The sequence below is a fragment of the Cyrtonyx montezumae genome, unplaced genomic scaffold (genome assembly GCF_038088225.1).
Source record: "Cyrtonyx montezumae isolate F1298 unplaced genomic scaffold, pur_monq_1.0 scaffold_2, whole genome shotgun sequence".
Lineage (NCBI taxonomy): Eukaryota > Metazoa > Chordata > Aves > Galliformes > Odontophoridae > Cyrtonyx > Cyrtonyx montezumae.
The window spans coordinates 24506084-24512953 of NW_027071936.1; positions in this window are offsets into that span (position 1 = coordinate 24506084).

Sequence of the window (6870 nt, forward strand, 5' to 3'; positions counted from 1 at the left end):
ATACATATCGCTGTCTCTGCCAGGCAGTGTCCTGTGGAATGTTGGTGGGGCCTTTGCATCTGCAAGGACTTACTCACAGAGCTCAAACTAGAGTAGGGAACAAGACAGCCAGTTCAACCCCACAGAAAGGCTCTTTCCACAGGCCCCTAGGTTTGCCATGTGGAAGGAACAGGAAGATATCTGCTTTATCTCAGATGACACCATAGGTGTTGGTAAGGCTTCATGATGATAACAGTAATAATAATTTGGAATCCTCTAGTGTTTTTTGAGCAAGCATTTGGAAGTGCTGAACGTACTGCTGCCTAGCATGTCTCTAGTTCAGATAATTCTGTACCGAGAGCTATATGATTTCACTGAGCTGTAATCCGCTGTCAAAAAGCAGGTTAGCTGTGTGAGATTTGAGGAACAATATGACACTTGATGAAAATGCATGCATGAGGAGGAGGATGTGTTCTTCAGTCCCTGGTTCCCATGGCAGGAACTACAGCCTCAAAACAGGCAGAGCTAATTTGAGACAATGTATATCGGATTGGGCTTCCTACACATAAATTATGTAGGAATTTATTCTAGTTCTGGTCACTTGTTCCCAGTGTTAATGTATTTACTTGTCCCTGAGTATCTTGCTTCTTATAAAACCTGGATAGGGCAGATGACATCAGTGGGAAAAAAGAAATATGAAAAGAATCAAAAGTTTCAGAAACTTGGAGTGAATTAAAGAGCAGCACAGATATATTTTGAGGAAAATGAGTTCACGAAATAGAAGCTCTTGTACTTTCCAAAGTTGACACAGCCGTGGTTTTCCCTATTGACCAGAAACAGTCACATTTTTGCCTTATATTGTCTGCCCTGTTTTTCCTGGCTGCAGACCAATCTGCCGTGATGGAAAGAACTGAAGAAATGACTCTTATGAAGCTGGGCAGAGGAAAACAGGACCTTCACTGGCCCAGAGCAGCACACTGCTGTAACAAAGGGGAGAGAAGGTTGTCTTTACCCTGTGAAAATCCAGCAAGGTCTGACTGCAGCTCTTATAAAATCCTGTTTCCATAGAAATACTGTGTGTTGTGAATGTTTGGGGTGAGAAAAGGATAGGCACAGCAGTATATGAAGTAAAGGTTCTCTAACTTCGTTCTGAAATATGGCACTATTTATCATCTTATCTCACACAGATGATCAAAACTGCAGAAATGCTTTCCTTCTTATCCCTGTCTAGTAACTGATCTACTTAATGCCACTGAGGCCATTTCTCAGCACAGTTTTTGCTCAGTGGTAACATGTCAATAAAGAAGCAGGTAATTTAGGTACAACTAACTGAAATCAATCACATAGAACGATCTGTTGTGACATTTACATGGTAAATTTGCTGAAAGAGATGAGTTACCTCAAGAAAAAGCTTGGGGCTGAAACCTTGATGGAGTCAGCAAATCAGAAAAGATAATTTGTCCCTTGCATGTGGGAACAAATTCCAGGTAGATCTGCATAGTCCTGGCTCTATAGTGTTTTGTTGTTGTTGTTTGTTTTTTTAAGAAGGAGAGAGTTTCATTTTCTGAGACCACTCAGCCGTCCTCTTCTGTCACTATTATGTGAAGCCAAGTAAGTGAATGTTGCTTAGCAGTGAGAAGGTACACTCCGGTTTGCCTCCCCTGAGGAGAATGTGTGAGAATTCCAAGAATTGTGTTTGAATACAAAGGTTGGATCTGAAATTAATGATTTCTGTAGCAGGGACCAGATCTGTTTGCTGAAATGGTTTCATACAAACCATTTCATGACCGAAGTCATTTTTTATGCTCAGACATTCTCTTTAAATAATATATTAAACAGTGAAACCCGTTGTAGTTGAGGTGTATCCTGATTAATTACCACGGTACTAAGGAGGATGTCTTCTAATGAAGCAGCTGTCCTTGTTGGCTCTGGACGTCCCTGTCCACATACTGCAGTAGCTGACTTGGTAATTTTGCTACTTGTAACCACATTAATGTTAACCGCTTCCTTTATCAAAGAACAAGTTTGCTTTCAGACATCTCTTGAAAACAAGTTACATGCAGTAATAAAACAAAGCATGGGAGGTCTCTAATGAAAACTCAGAGTTGGGCAGGAGATGAAAAATCACAGTAAATCCTATGAAAAAAAAATCAATTTCTGGCAAATTCCTTATCTGTTTCTACTTTGGTGTCTATTCTGAACAAACTTTAAAAAGATAACTTTTATATCATTGAAAATACTGTACTGTCATTATCCAAAACTTCTAGAAGCATGTTACAGATGTCCTGGCCAGGTAACCACGAAGAGGCTTTGAATTCCGTTATACAGAAATTCTTCTACAGAAAAATATGCATATATTGTCAGAACACTCGTGACCTTTTGTTTGGGGTCTTAATAATACCTTTAATCATGCACTTGATCTCTCATTTAGCTGTGAAGTGGTCAGCCACTTGGATACTATGATCTCCATAGGTACCTTCCAACTCCCCTCTCCCTCTCCTTTTTCTCATTTTTCAGCTGATGTCACCAGTCCAACCACTAGATGTCTGCAGTGCACAGAAAACTGAAATGGTGTCTTGAGAAAAGCAGTTGGGATAAGGAAATAAGAAGCACAGAGGAGAAAGGGGGAATGCAAAAGGACCTGGAAGGTGTCATTGCCAGGCTCATCTACCCTTGAGTCAGGGATGATATTCAGTCCTCTCTTATCGAGCTCTTATTTCATCACCTGGTTATGTTTCTACCACCAGGAATGCTGAACTGATTATTTAATTTTCTTTGGAGAGTGGGAGGGAAAAGGAGCAGTTCCACCAGCTCCAGTCTGGTGTTGGATGTGGCAGTGGCATGTTTTCCACCCATGTTAGAAGGCACCCTTAGTGTGATTTAACCTGTCAGGTGGAAGATGGTGATGAGATGTAATGAACCTTAAGTTGCACCAGGGGAGGTTCAGATTGGATAATAATAAACATTTCTTCTCAGAAAGAGTGGTGAGGCATTGGAGCAGGCTGGCCAGGGAGGTCGTAGGATCACTGCCTCTGGAGGTGTTCAAGAACCATGGAGAGGCTTGCTCTGAGGGTTGTGGTTAGTAAGCATGGTAGGGATGGGATAATGGCTGGACTAGATGATCTTAGTGGTCTTTTCCAGCCTGCATGAATCTGTGATTCTGTGATCTTCTCTGACTAGGATGGCACAGGGCAAAGACGCCCTGGAGACTCCCTGTTTCAGTAGTGTAGTGTGTAAGAAAGCAGATAATGATCCAGGATGACAGAGCCTAGCTCTGTGGCATGCACATACTCACAGAATGCATGGTCTGTGCAAGATCAGGCACTGGGTCAGCTGATCATTGCACTCCCCAGGTTTCTAGGTCCAGTGTTAAACTCCACCTCTGACCCCTATATTTCCTTTGTCACGTGCAAGCCTACCTCCAGTTCTTGCTCCTCGTTCTTTTATTTCTACAGTTCACTTAATCTTTCCTTGCTCTCTTACTAGATTTGGGGTTACTTTCTTTTCATTAAGGTATCATCCTGCAGTGCCCTGATCATAACGCAGTATACCATGCTGCTTTATTCACAGAGAATCCTCCATCTGTCATCTCTGGGGACTTTTATGGGATATTAATTAGTAATTAGTCTTTTTTGTCCCATGATACTTGTTGTCACAGGATTCAGAAATGCAGCTGCTCACTGTCCCTGTGTCCACTTCAGGGTGACTTTGGTGCCCTGTAATGTCGATCTAATTTTGCCTAGAGCTCAATTGAGATACGTTTTCTGTCAGAGTTAATAGTAGTGATGTCCTATGTAACAAAACTGCTAGCTGTTTGCCTTTAATATGTTCTTGTAGCATTTTACTTAATTTGATTGCTATCATTAAGGTAACACAATGCATTTAGATAAGCTACTGTTGTGTTGTTATAAAGATGCATTTTACAGATTGCTACAGGAGAAATGGAATAGGGAATTGTAACAGGGTCTGTGTTAAAAAACAACAGGTGTAGCAGTTTGCTTAAAATTGCTTTTTGTGTCTTTAACTGAAAAACATTAACAAGAAACAACGCCCCAAGTGTGAGGCCCAGGTTGACTTGATGAAGTCATCGAAACAATTTTTATCCATAATATTTTCTAATGCACCTTCCATAATACTTACACTCTGTTTAGGTTCTGATTTCATTTTTACTTTCATTGACAAATTCAATACAGTTTTGTAGTATCAGAAAACACATACTGAAATCATTTCAATATTGCAATTACAACTCTGAAAGGCTGGCTAGGGGTAAACATAATAACCTTAAATGCCTTGGTTTTCTTATATTGAGTTGAGCCCTACTGCTTCTTGAAGGACATTAGGAAAGCAGAAAATGCCATTTCTGTAGAGCACTATGTGAAAATTTTAATGTCAGAAGGCTCTGGATGAACTTTAAACTTTTTTTATTTTTATTTTTTTAAGCCAACTAAATAAGAAATTAATACTTTTTCAAGCAGTAGAATTGGTGAATGATAACTTGTAGAAAGGTCCCCCTTTAGACCACTAATTCAGCAGATCAGACACACAATTAAGAGTAAAATCCTTAGAATGCGAATATACATCTAAAAGCTAGAAAGGAGGAATAGCATTACCAACCTGTAATCCCCCAACTGTTTGATTCTTATCTGAAAGGAAAAGAAATGATATCTTTAAAACATCTAGTTAGTTCTGGTTCAGAATGTGAGCTCTGCAAAAGCAAGGCACAATCTAAAGCTCCATATTTTCAAGTTCACGCTCCTCATAACTTTATGATTGCAAATCTGATCTAGTTCTTAGTAACAGACAGCACTGCAAATGGAAAGGATTATACATAAGATATTTCCATTGTACTTCACCATTTTATCACTGCCCCAGAAGCTTGCAAATAGGAGAATGGGAATTATAGGTCATAGGGCTTGTGCAGTACAAGTGCACAGTTTTCTTTTAGCACATGCTGTCCAGGGAAGAATGAAAATCGAAAACTAAGTTGCTTCAAAGCTATTGCACCTCCTTTTTATTGTGAGAAAGCCAGGCTAACTTCTCTTTTCCCACATGCAACGGCTAATAGCTGGGCTGATTTCTGCTTTCCCAGGCTGATAAGCTATTGCAGTTCCTTTGTTTTGTGCTTGTTACGGTTCTCAGGATGACTTTGTTTCTCAGGTATCCAGATGCACTTCACAAGGAGGCTCTCTGGGTTCTGGGACAGCAATTCTGGTTCTGAGTTAGTTGCCTAACAGATATCTTCTGTTAGTAATTTAGTAGTCATCTAAAAGGGTAGAAAATAAATCAGTACCTTCTTTCTCCATCCTCACCAAAAAGATCTTTCTTTTGAGCCATGAATGCAGTTAAAGTTTGTCCATGAGGACCCACTTTTTGACAGACTGGTTTCCACTTACATCATCTATGAAAGGCTCTTCCATTCCTGAAGCTTCACACTGGCACAGTGAGAACCACTTCTCATTGTGACTGCTGAGCCCAACAGCCTGCAATGCTAGCCTCTAGCTCCTGCATCTCCACCAGTTTCCATCTGTTTTGGAATATAAAACTGTTATTTAATGGGTGTGGGCGTGATGGGTTGATAGCTGGGCTTGGTGATCTTAGAGGACTTTTCCAACCTGTATGATTCTGTGACTCCATGATTATTGGTGGCTGTAAGCATTATTGGTGGCTGTATAACATCCAATTTCCAAAACTGGATCTATAGTTCTATAGTGCACTAACATTAACCTACTCAAAAGGCAAAAAAAAAAAAAAAAAGGGAAAAAAAAAAAGTTTGTGTAGGTTTTGAATGATTACCAAATCAAGTTCATTCTGAACCTATACTGAACCAAGCGTTCCTAGTTGCAACCTACTCATACTGCCACCCTGAAATGTTAGCAAAACATTCTGTAACACATACTAGGAATTTTTAGAAAAAGGCAGCGTGGGATTTCTGGGAATATTATTGCATTGGCGTGCTCTGAAGTATTGCCTTACCAGTTCATTTTCCTAAAGCATCTCAGATGCTGCGTTTGGCATCTGTGGTGCTGTCTCCAGTGGGTTTGCTTAAAATGTGACCCTTTGCTAAAATGTAACCTCCGTGAACAGGAGCAAAAGGAATTTGTAACGTGTTCATTGTAAGATTACCCCTTGACTGTTGGGAACTGGGCTTGTTCTTCAAACTGCAACAGTAGCTCTGTTGTAACCTGTGTTATCCAGGAGTCTTTGCGCAGTAGAGCTACTTGCTGTTGCTGTGTGCTTTCTGCTTATTTGAAAATAGCCAAAATTACCATCAGACCGATAGTGAAGATATCACCTGCCAACATTCCCAAGGTCAGCCTCTTCTCCCAGGTACCAGTGATGGGATGAGAGGTAAAAGCCTCAAGTCACACCAGGGAAGGTTCAGGTTGGATATTAGGAAACGTTTCTTCTCAGAAGGAGCAGTGAGGCTGTGGCACAGGCTGCCCAGGGAGGTGGTGCAGTCACCCCTGGGGGTGTCTGAGAACCGTGGAGATGTGGGACCATCATGGTTAGTGGGCGTGATAAGGATGAGCTGGGGGTCTCGGAAGTCTTTTCCAATATGTGATTCAGAGGCAACAGAAAGACTTGGGTATTTCTCCTCCAGTGCTTCAACCGGCAAGTTTGAGTTCGTGATCGGGACGAAACGAAACTGGGCACGGACAGAAAGACACTCGCAAAAGGAGAAGGAGAAAGGTCAGAGGAAGAAATTAGAGATCCGGGCACGCGTGCAGTAACACCTTCCCTGCACCAGCCGAAGCCGCCAGCCCTCGTAGAGCGGGAGCTGCTCGGATCCACCGCACCGAACGGGGCTCCGCAGGGCCCCCGCGGCGCTGGCAGAGCGGGGCCGCAAGATGGCGCCGCGGGAGGAGCGCGGGGGGACAGCCCCGACCACCG